This window comes from Trachypithecus francoisi, unplaced genomic scaffold, assembly GCF_009764315.1.
Source record: "Trachypithecus francoisi isolate TF-2019V2 unplaced genomic scaffold, Tfra_2.0 Lachesis_group21, whole genome shotgun sequence".
Classification (NCBI taxonomy): Eukaryota; Metazoa; Chordata; class Mammalia; order Primates; family Cercopithecidae; genus Trachypithecus; species Trachypithecus francoisi.
Window position 1 is genome coordinate 5,541,587 of NW_022681467.1, and position 16,504 is coordinate 5,558,090.

Genomic DNA, 16,504 nt, shown 5'->3' on the forward strand with positions numbered 1-16,504 from the left:
ATTTTCCAAGGAAGTTTTAAATACTTAACATATTACACATAAGGCTGAATGACAATGGATGTTATAATTTGGTCACATGAGCTATATTTAAGACAGTCCCACATGCATGCGGGAATATTTGGAAATGAATGTTCAATTCAGCAATGTGTGTTGCACCTCTACTTTGCATTAAGTGATAGGAGAGAAAAACGTAAATGTGGGCTTATTATGAGATTTGCCCATAAAATAGGGAACTTTGGTAATTTAAAATAAAGTGCTAAATGGAATATAACCAAAACCAACAGACAGGTGAGCTCATCTGTGTTGCACCTAGCAGAAAAGAGAATTATCAATATGAACCCAAATCCTTGAGGAATGAGTGCCCCACGACAGCATATCAGTTATCTTGCCTTCTGGATTCCTAACATATCAGGTCATGAATGATGATAAAAGAAAGTCTTCACTAGAAGCCAAGACATTTATTGAAGGTCTGTTTCAATCATATATTGTACAAAAACAAACCACCCCAAAACTTAGCAGCTTAGAAACAACAATCATTTTATTTTCTTTCTAACTCCATAGGCTGACTTGGTTCACCTGGGTGGCTCTTTGCATGTGATGTCAGCTGGGACTCTAGTCAACTGGGTGGGGCCTTGGCTGAGCTGAATGTCCACAGTGGGAGAACTTACATGGCTGGTGGTTGATGTTGGCTGTTAGCTGGGAGTTAAGCTGGGACTATAGACTGAGTGTCTCTACTCTCTTCCACCTGGCCTCTCCATGTGGATTGGACTCCTTACGATATGGGACTGTGTTCCAAGAAGGAAATGTTGCTGAAATACCAGGGATTTGGCCTACGTCCTGCTGCTCATCACACAGAAAGGCAATCACTGAGACAATGCGTACTGCCAGGAAAGAAGGCTTTAATCAGGTGCTGCAGCCAAGGAGATGGGAGATCAGTCCTACATCCATCTCCCCAGTTGACTACAATTAGAGGTTTATAGAGCAAGGAAGAAATGTAACAATGTGTGGGAAAACAAGAACTAAGGAGCGTAGGGAAGAGGAGCTGGTCAACAGGAAGCAGGTGGTCAGTTAGGCAATCATGACAGCTGAGGCATCTGACATCTCATGGTCCAGAAGCAGTGATCTGGTGAGTTTCAGTTTCTTGATACTATCTGGTAGTCCTAGTGGTTGGTTTTCTGGAAAAGGAACTCAGATAAGACAAATGTAACTTTCTCAGGTTTTAAGACTGGGAGGGCTAATTTCTGTTTATTCAAGAGAAATCATAAACATCAATTCTATGGAACAAGTGGGTCAGTTTCAGAAGCCGAAGTTTCCAGGCCTCTTAAAGCTTGGGCTCAGAAGTTCCAGATCATCATTTTCTATCATATTCCATTAGACAAAACAGTCTGATCGCTAGCCCAGATGCTAGGAGAGGATAAATAAATGCTACCTTTCTATGGCAGAGTAACAGACATAAAGGTGAAAGCAGGAACTTAGGATGGCTGTGTTTGGAGACTATCTACCCATAGAGCTCGAGTACACACACAAAACATGCATGGCAAAAGCAAGACCTTTGCATTGGTCAGCCCGCCCAGGTCACTGGTCAGCCTGCCAAGTCATTCTCCTGATTCTGTTAAAGTCTCCTGCCTTTGTCTTCTTTCTATCTGGCCTTCCTTTGTATAAACTGAACTTCTAACTTCTGAACATCTTTCAAACCCAAGATGCCTGCATCTTTCCTAGAACTGAAAGTCTTTTGCCATGGTCTTGCTTCCCAGGCTTGACTCTTATCTCCTGCACTCTGAGTCCCACAGGACATCCTTGGTATAGTGGACTCTCAGGCCTGTGTTTAGGACCCTGATGTTCAATTTCCTCTATGGAGCTTCATGGACTCCTAGTCCCAGCCTGCCCACATGGAATCTGACCTGTTTCTCCCAATACCCTAGTTTTAACCTTGATAGAGCATGGATGGGAGTGGACAGATAGTCATAAAAGATCCCATAGATCTTAAGAAGTTAAACGTCTTTGATTGAGCAGAGGGCTGAACAATGCCATACAACTAGGACTAAGAACAGGATGCTCGCAGAACAGAGAGGGTTGAGGGAAACTCAGCTTGGATGAGGGAAAAGGTGAGGATGGCTGGGAAAATTAGGGTTCAGGGCCAGGTGACAACAATCAAGCAGTTTAGACTTGATGTGATATGAAACTGTAAGCCACTGTGCACTCTTGAGCTGAGGTGTGGCTTGGTGAAATGATGTTTAAGCAAGATTTGTGCAGGAGTGGAATGTAGGGTAAAGTGGAGAAACTGAAACCAAGGAGGCCAACGGTAATTGGGGGCACAGGTGATGAGTGCTAGGATTAAAGGGGACTACAGTGGAAAAGATGAATATGAGACCATTTGAAGGGAAAAAATCTACAGGGCAGTGATTTCTCCAATATGGGAAATTCAACTAAAGACGGCCAGTGGGAAGTTGCTGTAGGCTCTGGGGAAGGGAGGGGCTGGGATGATGGACAGCAGAGGGCAGAAAGCAATGGACAGGTTAAGACTTGAGGGGAGGAAAGGTCTGTTATACAGTATGGGCTTCCTCATCTAAGCTGGTGGATGCTGACATGAAGAAAGAATGACTCAGAGAAAAATTCAAAGGCAGAAGAGACAGGCTTTAATGAAAGTTTCAATTGAGAAGAAAAAGAGAAAGGCTAGAGTAGAAGTGACTCGTCTGAATTTTGACAAATGGTGGGGCCAACAACAGAAAGACTGATATGGTGAGGAAAGGCTGGCTTGGGAAAGAAGCTGAATACCACATAGACTGAGTCTAAGGTGACACAGAGCACTCTGGTAGGAACATCAGAAAGGGCCTAGAGGTGGGATGACAAGTTCGGCAAGGCAACATCAAAGTGTAAGTTCCTCGTTAAGAGTTGAAGTCCTGTGCCAGTGCAGATGTGGTGCCTGTCTCTGTCCCCAGACCACCCTGTGTTTGCTCTTTGCCACCTTAAGAGTAAAATGGCAGGATAGGAGGGCATGTCATATAGGAATGGTACAGGGAGCCCTGAGATCCACCTGTTGCCCTTATTCTTCTGAGTTCTCTAGTGAGCTCCCTAATGCATACCTGATCTCCACCACTCAGCATGAACAGTGCTGGTCGCCATGGTTACATTATCCAGGTATCTCCCCAGTATGATTCACATCACTCAGCTTCAAATGAATTTGAAGCTGTGGATCCCAGACATCTGACCTAGGTGGAGAGATAGCTGAAATCCTCAACAATCCCTTATGCACACCTTTTATGGTAACCTGCTAGACCCTGAGCCCTGAAGTGGCCGTTCAGACTGGGTCATGCTCCTGCTCCTTTCCCATTCCCACAAGGTTGTCTCAGGAGGACTGAGGCCCTCCTCTCCTCCTCTTTCCTCTTTTTCTGACTTGGACATAGATACTGCTCCCAGTTTATCTTTTTTCCTGCGTAGTGGAATTTGGAGTCACCTCTCTTAGTTCCGCTTCTCTCAATTAGCAGCTAGCATCTAAAAAACCTCCATCAACCTCAAGCTTTTAATCAAGTAGAAAGTTCCCTGCTTTTCTCCTTAGCTAGTATCAGCATTTTTCTATCTGTTTTCTCTCCTCTCTCTTGATAGTTCTTGCTATGTTGCTCAGGCTGACAGTGGCACGATCACGGCTCACTACATCCTCAAACTCCTGGTCTTAAGCAGTTCTCTGACTTCAGCCTCCCGAGTAACTGGGACTACAGGCACACACCACCGAAATGGTATGAGACTACTCACCTACCCCAGTGCCTACAACCTTTCATGTTACCAAACTTATAAATGTTCACCCATCTGTTTCTACTACACTTTCTAAAACGTTTCGTATGACAACGTTTTATTTTAACATGGACAGTGTCTGTCCCCTGCCTGGGGGTGGGATGGAACATATATCCCAAGGGTAATTCTATGGATTTGCATTCAAAGAGTCTTGAGTATTTTTTTTTTTTCCTATTAACTCTGTATGTGGAAGAATTCACTTAGCAGGGAAAAAGTCAAAAGCTTAAGACTGGACCTTGGGGGATACCTGCCTTCAGTTCAGAGAGTAAAAATAAAAATGGGTGAAGGACAGAAAGAAGTGGTCAAAGCCATAAGAGAAAATCTAAGAAAAATTAAGAACCAAAGGAGCAATAAAAAAAACTGGCAAGAAGGAGTTTGTGGGGCAGGAAGCTCTGTGGGGGAGCAAGGAACAGCATATGATTCCTGAGCCCTTATGTGCTAGGTTCTGCGCTAATTGCTTTGCATGTAAATTCCATTTAACATTCATAGTTAACTTTATGAGTTATTAACATGCCCACAGATCTGAGGCATGTTCTGTATGGTTTCCCAGAGTCCTCCCAGGAGGAGTGGGGATGGAATTAAGTTCCAGGTGCTCACAGTAGCAATTTGCTTGATAATGTAAGCTCTAATGGTGTCTCCTTTCCCTGTTCACTTCCTCATTCCCTACCACATTTTCCAGCATCACCTCCCAAATAAACTACTTGCACTCACATCCTTGTGCCAGGGTCTCAGCTGCATCACTGTGGCTAGGGAGGGGAAGCCCTGAGGTATAGTTTTCTCAGGCTCCTCATGGGTCTTCTGCCTCTCCAGCTCTGAGTCAAGAACTGCCTCGGGGCCTGCTAAGTGGGAAGGGGTGATACCTTAGCAGAGGCAGGAGTGGGTGCTGAGGCCAACGGGCTGCTGGAAGACTTATCAGGGCTGGAGGGTCTGCAGTCAGGCAGAGCTAATGGGAAGCTGATCAGTCACAGGAGGTCAGCTACCGATCCCTGTGGGCATGAGACAGACCATGAGTTCTCTAGCCACAGACTGTTGGCCAAAAGGCCAGCAAGGTAGCTAGGAATCAGAGGCATAAGGGCCATCGCCCCAGGAGGGAGCTGAAGGACACCATCCCCAAGGATCCTGTTTTAGTTCATTTGTGCTGTTATAAAGGAATACCTGAGCCTGGGTAATTTATAAAGAAAAAAGAGGTTTATTTGGCTCACAGTTCTACAGGCTGGAAAAGAAGCATGGTGCTGGCATCAGCATCTGGTAAGGGCTTCAGGAGGCTTCCAATCATGGAGGAAGGGGAAGAGGAGCCAGTGTGTGTGGAGATCACATGGGGAGAGAGGGGGCAAGAGAGAGGGGTGGTGCCAGGTTCTTGTTAACAACCATCTCTTATGGGAACTAAAAGAGCACAACTTTACTCATTACCTCAAAGATGACACCAAGCTGCTCGTGAGAGATCTATTCCCATGACCCAGACATCTCCCATTAGGCCCCACATCCAACACTGGGGATCAAATTTCAACATGAGATTTGGAGGGGTCAAATGTCCAAGCCATGGCAGACCCCATATCTTCTTCTCTGCCATATAAGCCATTGATTTCCTCCCATCCAGCCAAAAGCCATCTTGCAAAACATTCTGGGAAAGATACAGAAGATGCAAAAATCTTAAAGAACAAGCATTGCCTCATAGGATTATTAAATGATTAGATGGCAGATTTAGAAGTTAATTGTTTCCTCTTGCTCACAGGTGGGAGGAGGCTCAGGATCAAGGTCAAACAATAAAAGGGGCATTCTTTTCTCTGCACAGCTGAGCCATGTTGTGTGTGATTCCACTTGAACAGCCTATGAGGCTGAGCTTTGGGAATCTACGCTGAGAATCAGTCATCCTAGGATTCAAAAATCCTGGAGAAATATTCTATGGCACCACTGATGGGTAGAGACAGGAAACACACTTAATGTCTTCTGAACACACTGGGATTTGACTTGGCCTCTGTTCAATCCTAGCACACTTTCAGGAGTGGCTCTTTTGTTTGTTTTAAAGTACCTCTCCACCCATGAATTCTGGCCCTCCAGTAGCAGGATGTTATACAAATAGGCCAAGTTTCCACAGGACTGTGGCTCTCCTTCCCTCCTTCCATGAGGGTATCAATATGCAGAAAAGGCCCTTGCTGTCTCCTCTGTTTTGTGTTCTGCTGGAGTGGCTCTTCCTGCAATCTGCTAAGACAGGAACTGGCTGCACTTAGCTTGAGTGGGCCCCCATCCAGCCCCTCTCAGCCAGGTCTGTGGTGGCCAGGGCCTCCCTGGCAAAGCTAACACACAACTACTATTGAGAAACAGCCGACAAGGGAAAGGGTGGCGTTTGAGCCTTGAAACTCAGGCTTCTGGCTACATAACAACACATCGGATGACGAGGGTGAGCCAGGAGCATGATAGAGAAAACAGGAGGCCGCTTTAAGGAACTTACACAGTACCTTTGCATTGGCAGGAGTTTAATTATTCATTCACAGCCAGCCGGATCTCAAAGGCTCAGCTGACAAAGCTTCAGCTCTTCTCTGCAACCATTAGAGGAAGCAGTCTGAGCCCTTTCGCTTGAGTAAACAGGCAGTGAGTACAGGCTACTGTGTCCTGAACAATATCGGAGAACAGGGTTTCAGGCCATTTCCCTTACTGGCAGCGTGGTGACTTTTCATAAGGATAAGCTCAAAATGTAAGGGCCAGAGGGTCTGCAGTTAACATGGGAGGAGGAGACTGTAACCATAGCAGCAACAAGAACACTGATAGTAGGGATTATGCATTGAGCCTTTTCTATACGCCGAGCCACATTAGGCATTCTTCCTGCACCCAGGGCAAGCCTTTATCATTGTCCCCACCGTGCGTTTCAGGAAACTTGGGCGAAGAGAATTTGCCCCGAATCCTAATCCTATAACTGCTGAGAGACTGAGCCAGGAAGCCAAAATTAAAATGCACATCTACTTAGGAAACTGTTTTCTATCTATATTTTCTCTCTTTCTCTCTCTGAAACTTTCTTCAAAACCTTTGATGTTACAATTTTTAAAACTCAGACATATGGTTGACCTTTCCCCCCGCCAAAGGCCTAAAATCAAGTCCCTTCATTCATGACTATTCATGATTTTAATTTAAAAATAAAAGAATACTACAGAATACTGACTCAGAAAACTGGGTGTTTGTCATCTGCCATGAACCTGGTTTCCTGCTTGACACAAAGTAAGCAGAGTGAGTGGGTGGCAATTTTTCACCTTTATTTAAATACTTTTTTTTCAGTAGAAACTTTGTGCAGTCCTACTTTCCCCCTTACCTTGGCAAACAAGCAGGTAACCTTCCTTTGAAATCTCTGAGATGCTGAATCTGTCTTTACGGAACTTCTCTCCTTACCTCTCAACACTGCCTCTTGCTCCAGTTCCGGAAATACAGCTGAGAAACAAGGACAAGCAGAAAAGACAGTTTCGGTCATCACGCCCCCACTCCCAACCAAGTCAATCAAGTCTTCAGAGAGGGTCCCTTGAGTGCATTTTCCCCTGCAACATCCAAGACAAGGTTAATGAATGCTGAATTGTCTCTTTTTTTTTTTTTTTTTTGAGACGTAGTCTCGCCCTGTCACCCAGGCTGGAGTGCAATGGTGCAATCTCAGCTCACTGCAACCTCTGCCTCCCGGATTCAGGCGATTCTCCTGCCTCAGTCTCCCAAGTAGCTGGGATTACCGGTGCCCACCACCACACCCAGCTAATTTTGTATTTTCAGTAGAGAAGGGGTTTTGCCATGTTGCCCAGGCTGGTCTCAAACTCCTGGTGTCAAGTGATCCACCCACCTCGGCCTCCCAAAGTGCTGGGATTACAGACATGAGCCACTGCGCCCAGCCTCCTTTTAAAACTAGTGAATTTGAATGATACTTCAGACCCTACAAGTTGTACCAGTGATTTGGTTTCAATCCTATCATATCTTACATGGCAATAATACTGCAAATATATGCACATTCCATACCAAGTGCTGAAAAAATATGGTAGCAGGTGACTGATGTGGATTTGTTTTCTGTTGCCCAATATCCACTAAGGCTTTCTAAGGGGTGACCATTTCACATATCTTATTTCTATGTGCCCATTATTACCACAGCCATAAGATCATCTCCCAAAAGGTGGTTCTGGAAAACTAAGTTGATCTAGCAAGGGATTACTAAAATCCCTTTGTATTTTAGAGAGCAGAAGCCTCTACTTGGTGGTTTCTGCTGCATTTTCCACTGTCCCAGGGTAAGAATAAAGACAAAATGACCCTAAGGTATGCATTAGAAGATGAATTTTTAATTTTTAACATCTTGGTTGGGCTTTCCTTCATAAATCAAGTTCTGCATTGTGCCTTGTCACCTTTAAGTCTCCCCGGTCCATGCCAGACTGTATTTGCGCTACTTGTTTTGACACAGTGTCCGGAGTGCCGGGGTTGAGCTCCTACAGTGTTGCCTCTACTCCCACAGGCTTTTGAGATCCTGTGCTTTGGTCCCATTTATATGAGGACACTCCAAGATCATCACCGTCCCTCACTTCCTTCTATATCCACCCTGCATTTGTCACCCACCAGTGAGGCTTCCAAGGACAATGGGAGATGCTTTGATAACAGCACCCACAACTCACATTTCCAAAGCACCTCTGAAGTTCTGGGTCACATACCAAGTGCTTCAGAGGACCATTGATTTAATTCTCCCAGCAGCTTTGTGCTGCGTGTGTCAGCCTCCACAGCAGGTAACAAGCGGCACTTGAAGAGGCCAGTGAAGGACATTCACAGACGTGAGGGTAGGGCTAAGGGACTGATATGGGATGGTGAAGCTCCCAGGAAATAGCAACAGCCTGAAGGAGCAAGGGAAGACATAGTCTAGTGAGAGCTGGAGTCACAGAAGAGGAGTCATTTGCCAAGAACACGGCTGTAAAGGAACGCAGCTACATGCAGAGCCTGGGCCAGAAGGCGGTGTGCATGTATAGGGCTGGCGGGCAGAAAGGCATCCATGTCCCTGACCTCGCTCTTGTGCCACCTTCCAATCTCACTGGAGCAGCTCCTATTGGCCACACCCAGCTGGCAGGCCAGGGAGCCTGGGGGATTCTGACTGGAGAGGTCAGTCTCCTGGGCACAGAACAGGACCGAGAAAGGCAGAAAGTGGATTCAGGAAAAGCAAGTGGAGAAATACCAGTATAATATAGCTTCTCTGTTTTCCTCACCATGTAAAATGCCCATGTAAAAGATGGGGCAGATGAACTCAGAGGGTTTCAGTATCTGCCCAAGTTTGTAAGTGGCAAAGCTGGAGATTCAGATCCAGGCTTTGTGACTCCGGAGTCTGTTGTCTAAGGCACTCTCAATGTGATCTTCCGGGTCCTGCCCCGTCCTCTACATCAGACCCAGGTGATTTGAACTTTGCGTGTTGTCCAAATTTATCATTTTCCTGTGACAAGCAGTTTGGAGACCAGAGTCTCTTTCTCAGGCCAGCTTTCTATCCTAAGAAAGTAATTTCAGTCTTGGCGCAGGGGCTCACGCCTGTAATTCCAGCACTTTGGGAGGCCGAGGCAGGCGGATCAGGAGGTCAGGAGATCGAGACCATCCTGGCTAACACAGTGAAACCCCGTCTCCACTAAAAATACAAAAAACTAGCCAGGCGTGGTGGCGGGTGCCTGTAGTCCCAGCTACTTGGGAGGCTGAGGCAGGAGAATGACATGAACCCGGGAGGCGGAACTTGCAGTGAGCCGAGATCAGGCGACTGCACTCCAGCCTGGGCAACAGAGCGAGACTCCATCAAAAAAAAAAAAAAAGAAAGTAATTTCAGCATATTGCCACACATTGTAGGTTACTCTGAAACTGTCAAACCACAGACTGGATTTGGGTTTCATCCGACACAGTGTAACATGGCTACACTTAACTGTTGTCTTCCCGGGAGGACACTACACATAAAATTCCCTCTCCCAATCCAGGCCACACTAGGTCCAATATCCCAAAGCCCTGTACATTCCCAAGCTAATACTTGGGAAATCTTTATGACTTCTGCTAAGCCAATGCTCTGACTGGGCCGAAACTTCACTGTTAAAGGCAGGAGAAACACAGAGGGAATTATGCAAACAAAAAAGAGTTCATACATAACTTTTAACTTATTCCTGCCAAATCTTGCTCTTGGATTTAAAAGCATACAGTTGTTCTGTCTGATAACTTACACTGCCAGGACAATCCTAGTGCCTCTTTAAGTCAATGTTTCAAGAGACTTGCTTCTTTGTGTAAACCACAGGAAACCTGGAAATATGTCACCCAGCTTTTCTGTGGCAAATATACTTTAAAAAAAATTCAATAGGTTTTTGGGGAACAGGTGGTGTTTGGTTACATGACTAAGTTCTTTAGAGGTGATTTCTAAGATTTTGGTGCACCCGTCACCCGAGCAGTGTACACTGTATCCAATGGTAGTCTTTTATCCCTCACCCCTCTCCCACCCTGTACCCTGCGTCTCCGAAGTCCATTGTATCACTTTTACGCCTTTGCGTCCTCATAGCTTAGCTCCCACTTATAAGTGAGAGCATACGATGTTTGGTTTCTCCATTCTTGAGTTACTTCACTTAGAATAATAGTCTCCCATTCCGTCCAGGTTGCTGTAAATGCCATCATTTCCTTTGTTTTTATGGCCGAGTAGTATTTTCTTTATCCACTTGTTGATTGATGGACATTTGGGCTGATTCCATATTTTTGCAATTGCAAATTGTGCTGCTATAAACTTCAGTGTGCAAGTATCTTTTTCATATAATGACTTCTTTTCCTCTTGGTAGATACCCAGGAGTGGAATTGCTGGATCAAATGGTAGTTCTAATTTTAGTTCTTTAAGGAATCTCCACAATGTTTTTCATAGTGGTTGTACTAGTTTATTACATTCCCACCAACAGTGTAAAAGTGTGCCCTTTTCACCACGTCTACACCAACATCTTTTTTTTTTTTTAATTTTTTGATTACGGCCATTCTTGCAGGAGTAATGTGGTATCACATTGTGGTTTGGATTTGCATTTTCCTGATCATTAGTGATATTGAGCTTTTTTCCATATGCTTGTTGGCCATTTGTATCTTCTTTTGAGGACTGTCTATTCATATCCTTAGCCCACATTTGGATGGGATTGTTTTTTTCTGGCTGATTTGTTTGAGTTCTTTGTAGATTCTAGGTATTAGTACTTTGTTGGATGTATAGATCGTGAAGATTTCCTCCCACTCTGTGGGTTGTCTGTTAACTTTGCTGATTATTTCTTTTGCTGTGCATAAGCTTTTTAGTTTAATTAAGTCCCATCTATTTATCTTTGTTTTTGTTGCATTTGCTTTTGGGTTCTTGGTCATGAAGTCTTTGCCTAAGCCAATGTCTAGAAGGGTTTCTCTGATGTTATCTTCTAGAATTTTTATGGTTTTAGGTCTTAGATTTAAGTCTTTGCTCCATCTTGAGTTGATTTTTGTATAAGGTGAGAGATCAGGCAAATCTGATATTTGACTTTAATTTAGATCAAATGTCTACATTTTTAAGACATTTTAATTTTACCAATAATCTTTAAAATTGTCTTTATTTCCAGATTAGTAAAGTCATGCAAATAAAAGGCATTAAAGTTTCTGTTTTTCTGACAAAATATGATTTAAGCGTAAGCGCTTATTTTTTCTAAGCAAATTAGTCAGAGCTCTTTTATATATAAACATCACACACACAACACATAAGTATACAGACAGACAGACAGAAGATCCAGTAGTTGTAAGGTTTTTCATTTGCCAGTGTCTTAATTGGATTACTGGCTTCAGGGTGGAGCCTTTGTAGGAACAGGGCCAGGAAAGCATGCAGCTTCTAGGGCCTAATAAGAAGGCTTTGTGGCAAATACATTTTTAAAACCTAACTCTGCCAAGTGCACTGGTGTGTGCCTATAGTCCCAGCTACTCAAGAAGCTGAGACAGGAGGATCGCTTGAGCCCAGGAATTCTGGGCTATAGTGCAATACGCCGATCGGGTGTTCGCACTAAGTGCGGCATCGATATGGTGACCTCCTGGGGGTGTGGGAGCATCAGGTTGCCTAAGGAGGGGTGAATATATGGAACAGGTAAGAACTCCCGTGCTGATCAGGAGTGGGATTGCATCTGTGAATAGCCATTGCACTCCAGCCTGGGCAACATAGAAAGATCTTGCCTCTTAAAAAAAAAAAAAAAAAAAGACAAAACCTGGCTCTTTGGTGTGAAACATTTTGAATGACAGCATAAATAATGATGACAATGGATCAAAACCCATAAAATACAATAAATTCCTATAAGTTCATACTGATACAAATAAATAATTGAATAAATAAACAAACAGAGGAGAAGGAATGCAACAGAGTCCCAATTAATAAATGTAGAAGGAATGATGCAATTGGAAAACTATCATTTGGCAAGACACACAGCAATAATTGTTCTAGACCAGAAACATCCATGGGAAAGTCAGGTGCAGTGGCTCACACCTGGAATCCCAGCACTTTGGGAGGCTGAAGTGGGGGGTAATGCTTTAGTCCAGGAATTCAAGACCAGCCTGGGCAACATAGCAAGACCCCATCTCTACAAAAAATAAAAATAAAAAATTAACCAGGCATAGTGGCACATGCCTGTGGTCCTAGCTACTTGGGAGGCTGAGATAGGAGGATCACTTGAGCCTGGGAGGTTGAGGCTACAGAGAGCCATGATTACGCCACTACAGTCCTGCCTGGGTGACAGAGTAAGACCCTGTCTCAAAAACAATAAAAATAGAAATAAATAAGCTGACTCTTTTACTAAATACCATCTCTCTATATATTTAAGACATGATTTGATATAAGTGGATTTGCATAACTTAAATTCTGTTGCATTTCTGATACATTTCTATTGTATTTCTGATATATTTGTTGCATTTCTGATACATTTCTGTTTGTCCATTCTGTACATGATCACTCTCTTCATTTCACTTTGCTATATGAAAGCAGATTTTCAAACTATTCACATGGTAACATCTTGAAGTCTCTCTGCCTTTCTGATTCTCTAACATTTTCAGATAGGACCCTGCATTATTTTTTCCTTCTCATACCTCTCTCATCCTTCTCAATCAAAATAGTTGAATGGGTTAGTCAATGGGTGGATTAATAAAGCTACAGAATCACTCTCCAAGATTACACAATACATGATGTGCCCAAGGGAGAAAACCAAGGGGGCAGGTCGCAGGGGAAGCACTCTCAAGTAGCCTAAAGTAACAGACACTACACGTCTCCCCCAGCATCCACTGCAGACAGTCCCCTACAGTAATACCCACAGCTTCCTGAAACAGCTTCCTGCATCTTTGTGCCCAAGGGCATTTTCTGGCATGGAAGGTGATTACCCAGCATGGGGCAGTTTGTAAATGCTAGGAAATTGGATTTAATGCACAAGGCACAAACTTCAGCCACTGAGGGAAAGAATTGGTGGATAAATATCCCAGCTTCCCTGCCCCTCAGGAGGGCAATAATGAGTTGCGTTCCACACAGTTCCTTGAGCGTCTCCAGTGGGATAGAGCTCCTGTTGCCCACGGGACAACCTGCTCATTGACACATCTTATATAGGGCTTCCCTGGTCACTTTCCCATTCCTCACTGTACTTCCTGCAATCATCTTCCAAATCAATTACCTGCACCTGAATCTGTAAGGCACACTGGGAAAAGGGGGGTCGTCCAATTGCACATAAACAAACATCTTAGGCTCTCTCTGTCTCCGATGGAATGGACCACTTCTAATCCCACGTTTTCTCTCACACTTCATAGCCCTTTGGGGACAGGCCATGGCATTTGATCTTGCCTACCTCCCCACTCCCTAAATTTTAGAAACAAGAATTTGGTTCTCTCTATGACCCTGGTCCAGCCTAGCTAAGCTGTCATAGGGATACACAGCTTAGATCCTTGATAAGTGCTCATGCTAGTAAACCCACTTGAGGGAGAACTAAAGAGCCACCCTGGACAGCTTTAGTGCCGGTGGCAGCTGCCGGTGGCAGCTTAACTCCCCTAGAAAAAGAGTGAATACGGCATAACCGTACAGTGCTCCCGTAGTTTAGCATGATCTGGTTATGCTTGATCAGCATAAACTACAGGGGCATTTATCAAGAAGGTGGAGACACTAACTACCCTGTTGGAAGTTAGTCATGACACCTCCTGTCAGCAGGTGTTAATATGAATCTTAGTGTCCACCTAACTTCTCTATTAAGCTGGTTGAAAGTTTCAGTTTTTATGGACCTGTACAGGCTTGAAAAGGAAGATATTTTAACAAAGAAACTCAAAGATCTAGGACAGTAGTAAGTTATCAAGCTTTACCCTTACACTTACTTTGTTTTTTAAAAGAGAATTCTATTTAAGTTCTTGTATGTTTTATTTTAAATGATTTTTTTCCGAGTTATCAAAAGTAATACATGCTCATGTAATGAATCCACAGCCTTGAAAATAAATAAAAATCATTGCCTGCATAAAATCCAGGTACACATTTTGGGGTTGTGTTTTCTTTCCTCTGCATTATGTAGAATTATAGATGCATTCATGTGCTGATAAAGTTATAAAATCTGTATCATATTGTACATACAATTTTCTCTTCTTTCTTCTTAAATCTAACTTTGTAATACTAACATTTCCCTTGTCTTGATAGAGTTATAAATAATTTCAGTGGCTGCATGCGTGATATTCCAAAGAATGAATATTCTATAATCTTATTTTCTTATTACACACTTTAGTTATAATTTGTGATATCATTAAGTGGTGCTGTGATATCTGCATATAAATAATGTTGTGGTGACATCTATGCATGTATTTCAATTTTTTCAAGTTTTAAAAAAATTAAAAATACTTCCTTAGGATAGTTCCTACACAGAAAATTATAGGGACAAAGGATACAGATTTATTTGAATTTCTTATTAGAAAGGCTGTTCCAATTTATATTTGGATTAGTATTATATCAGCATCTCATTCAACTATTAATTTTAAAGCCTTTGCTAATTTAATGGGAAAAAATAGTATCCCAACTTTGTTTAATTTGTAATTCATTGCTGGTGAGATTTATTCTGTATTTCTTCCGTCAATTTTTTTGTTTATACCCTTTGCCTATTTTAAAATTATTTATCTATTTTTAATTGACAAATAATTGTGTCTATTTCGGGGTACGTGTGATGTTTTGATCTATGTGTACCTTGTTGGAAAGATTCACTCAAGCTAATCAATATATCCATTACCTCAACAACTTAGCGTTATTTTGTGCTTGGAGAGATCATTAAAAATCATTATTTTAGCAATTTTAAACTATACATTTTTATTAATTGTGGTCACCAGGTAGTAAAATAGATCACTAAAACCTTTGCCCATTTTTCTATTGGAAATTTGGTGATTTTCTTATCAAGATGTTTAAGGTCAATATACACTAGAAATAGACACATGTGGTCTATCACATCTATTGCAAATATTTTTCTAGTTTGTCATCAGACTTTAACTTACTGTGCTTTCAAACAAAGTTGCCCACATGTATTTCTAGTTTCAAAAAATGATTTGTTTTTACATTTAATTCCTTACCATCTCCAGAATTTATTCTGCTATAAATGGTTTACTTCTGTTTTTCTAATAAATTACTGTGGGTTTAACAACCATTTAGTTACATATTTCAGGCAAAAAGCACTAGAACTTTTGTTTTTGAAACTAGTAGCTGAAGTTGCATTTTGTCCAAAACCAAAAAGAACTTGCAGATGCCCTTTGCTTCCTCAGAAGTGTTGATTCAGATTTTGGAAAGTGAATGATCAAAAAGTGTTTCAAGAAGCTTCAGTGCTTCCGAAGCACTAGCATTAAGGAGAGTGGAAAGGCCTGTTTTTGTCTCTGGGTAAGTAGAGATGACTTAGGGCTTTGGTGGGGGATTTTCTGTGAGTGCATGAAAACCCCTAAGCAGGGTGGCATTCAAACGCCACTTCCTCTGCATCCTTTCCGTAGATCTGTGGTCACAATTCTGGCGAGAGGTTAGTGAATGGAGGAAGCCCTTTTATCAGGCAATTTTCTAACACAGAAGTATTTGCCCTTCCTGAAATGAAGTGATGATATACTTGTGTAAAAGAGGAAGCAGCAGGCAGGATAACTGAATGTCTGTCACTCCTCTCTGGCAGGTTTTAGATGCTTCAGCAAGAAGATACAATCAAAAACATTTCTCACACAAAAATCTCCCTAGCCCACCAACTTGGAGGTAGCTGGTATCAGAAAATGTGTTTTCCTGGCATTCACTACAGCCAATGGTGGCATTTAAGTAGTTTGTGAAGAGCTGGATTTGACTGGTCATTTGTTCTCCTATTGCAGAGGACTTTTGTGGCTTTTTGCTCCCCATCACAGTCATTCACTGTATTTTGTGACAGTCCCCGATTTTCCTTTAGGGACTTCTTATCCCCTACCCACTCACATGTGTCTTGGTCTTTCTCCATCACCTGCCACAGTGACTGGCAGGGGTCCGGTAAAGGTCAACCCAGTTTTCTTGTTTGAGCCCCTAAACTGCCTGGCCATCCTGCCATATGAAGAGCCCAGGAGTGAGTCAGCTACAGAAAGGCCCAGTAGGAGCTCAGCCTTAAACCCGAAAGCCAAGTTCATTCCTGGACATCTCAGTTGCATGAATTAATACATTCCCTTTTCTTTCTTACAGCAGCTTAAGTTGGCCTTTCTCTGGGTTATATATACTTTTTAAGTCCTTTTTTTTTCTCTG

The 16,504-nt window shown here is 42.9% G+C and overlaps 1 long non-coding RNA gene across 1 annotated transcript; it reads right to left on the minus strand.

Annotated features, from left to right (window-relative positions):
- Positions 1-477: 477 nt before the first annotated feature.
- Positions 478-7,158, minus strand: LOC117068243. The gene is made up of 4 exons (XR_004431040.1): positions 7,091-7,158; positions 6,246-6,399; positions 4,650-4,775; positions 478-1,175 (listed from the first exon to the last, which is right to left on the minus strand). It is a non-coding gene; the product is annotated as an uncharacterized LOC117068243 (long non-coding RNA).
- Positions 7,159-16,504: the final 9,346 nt, after the last annotated feature.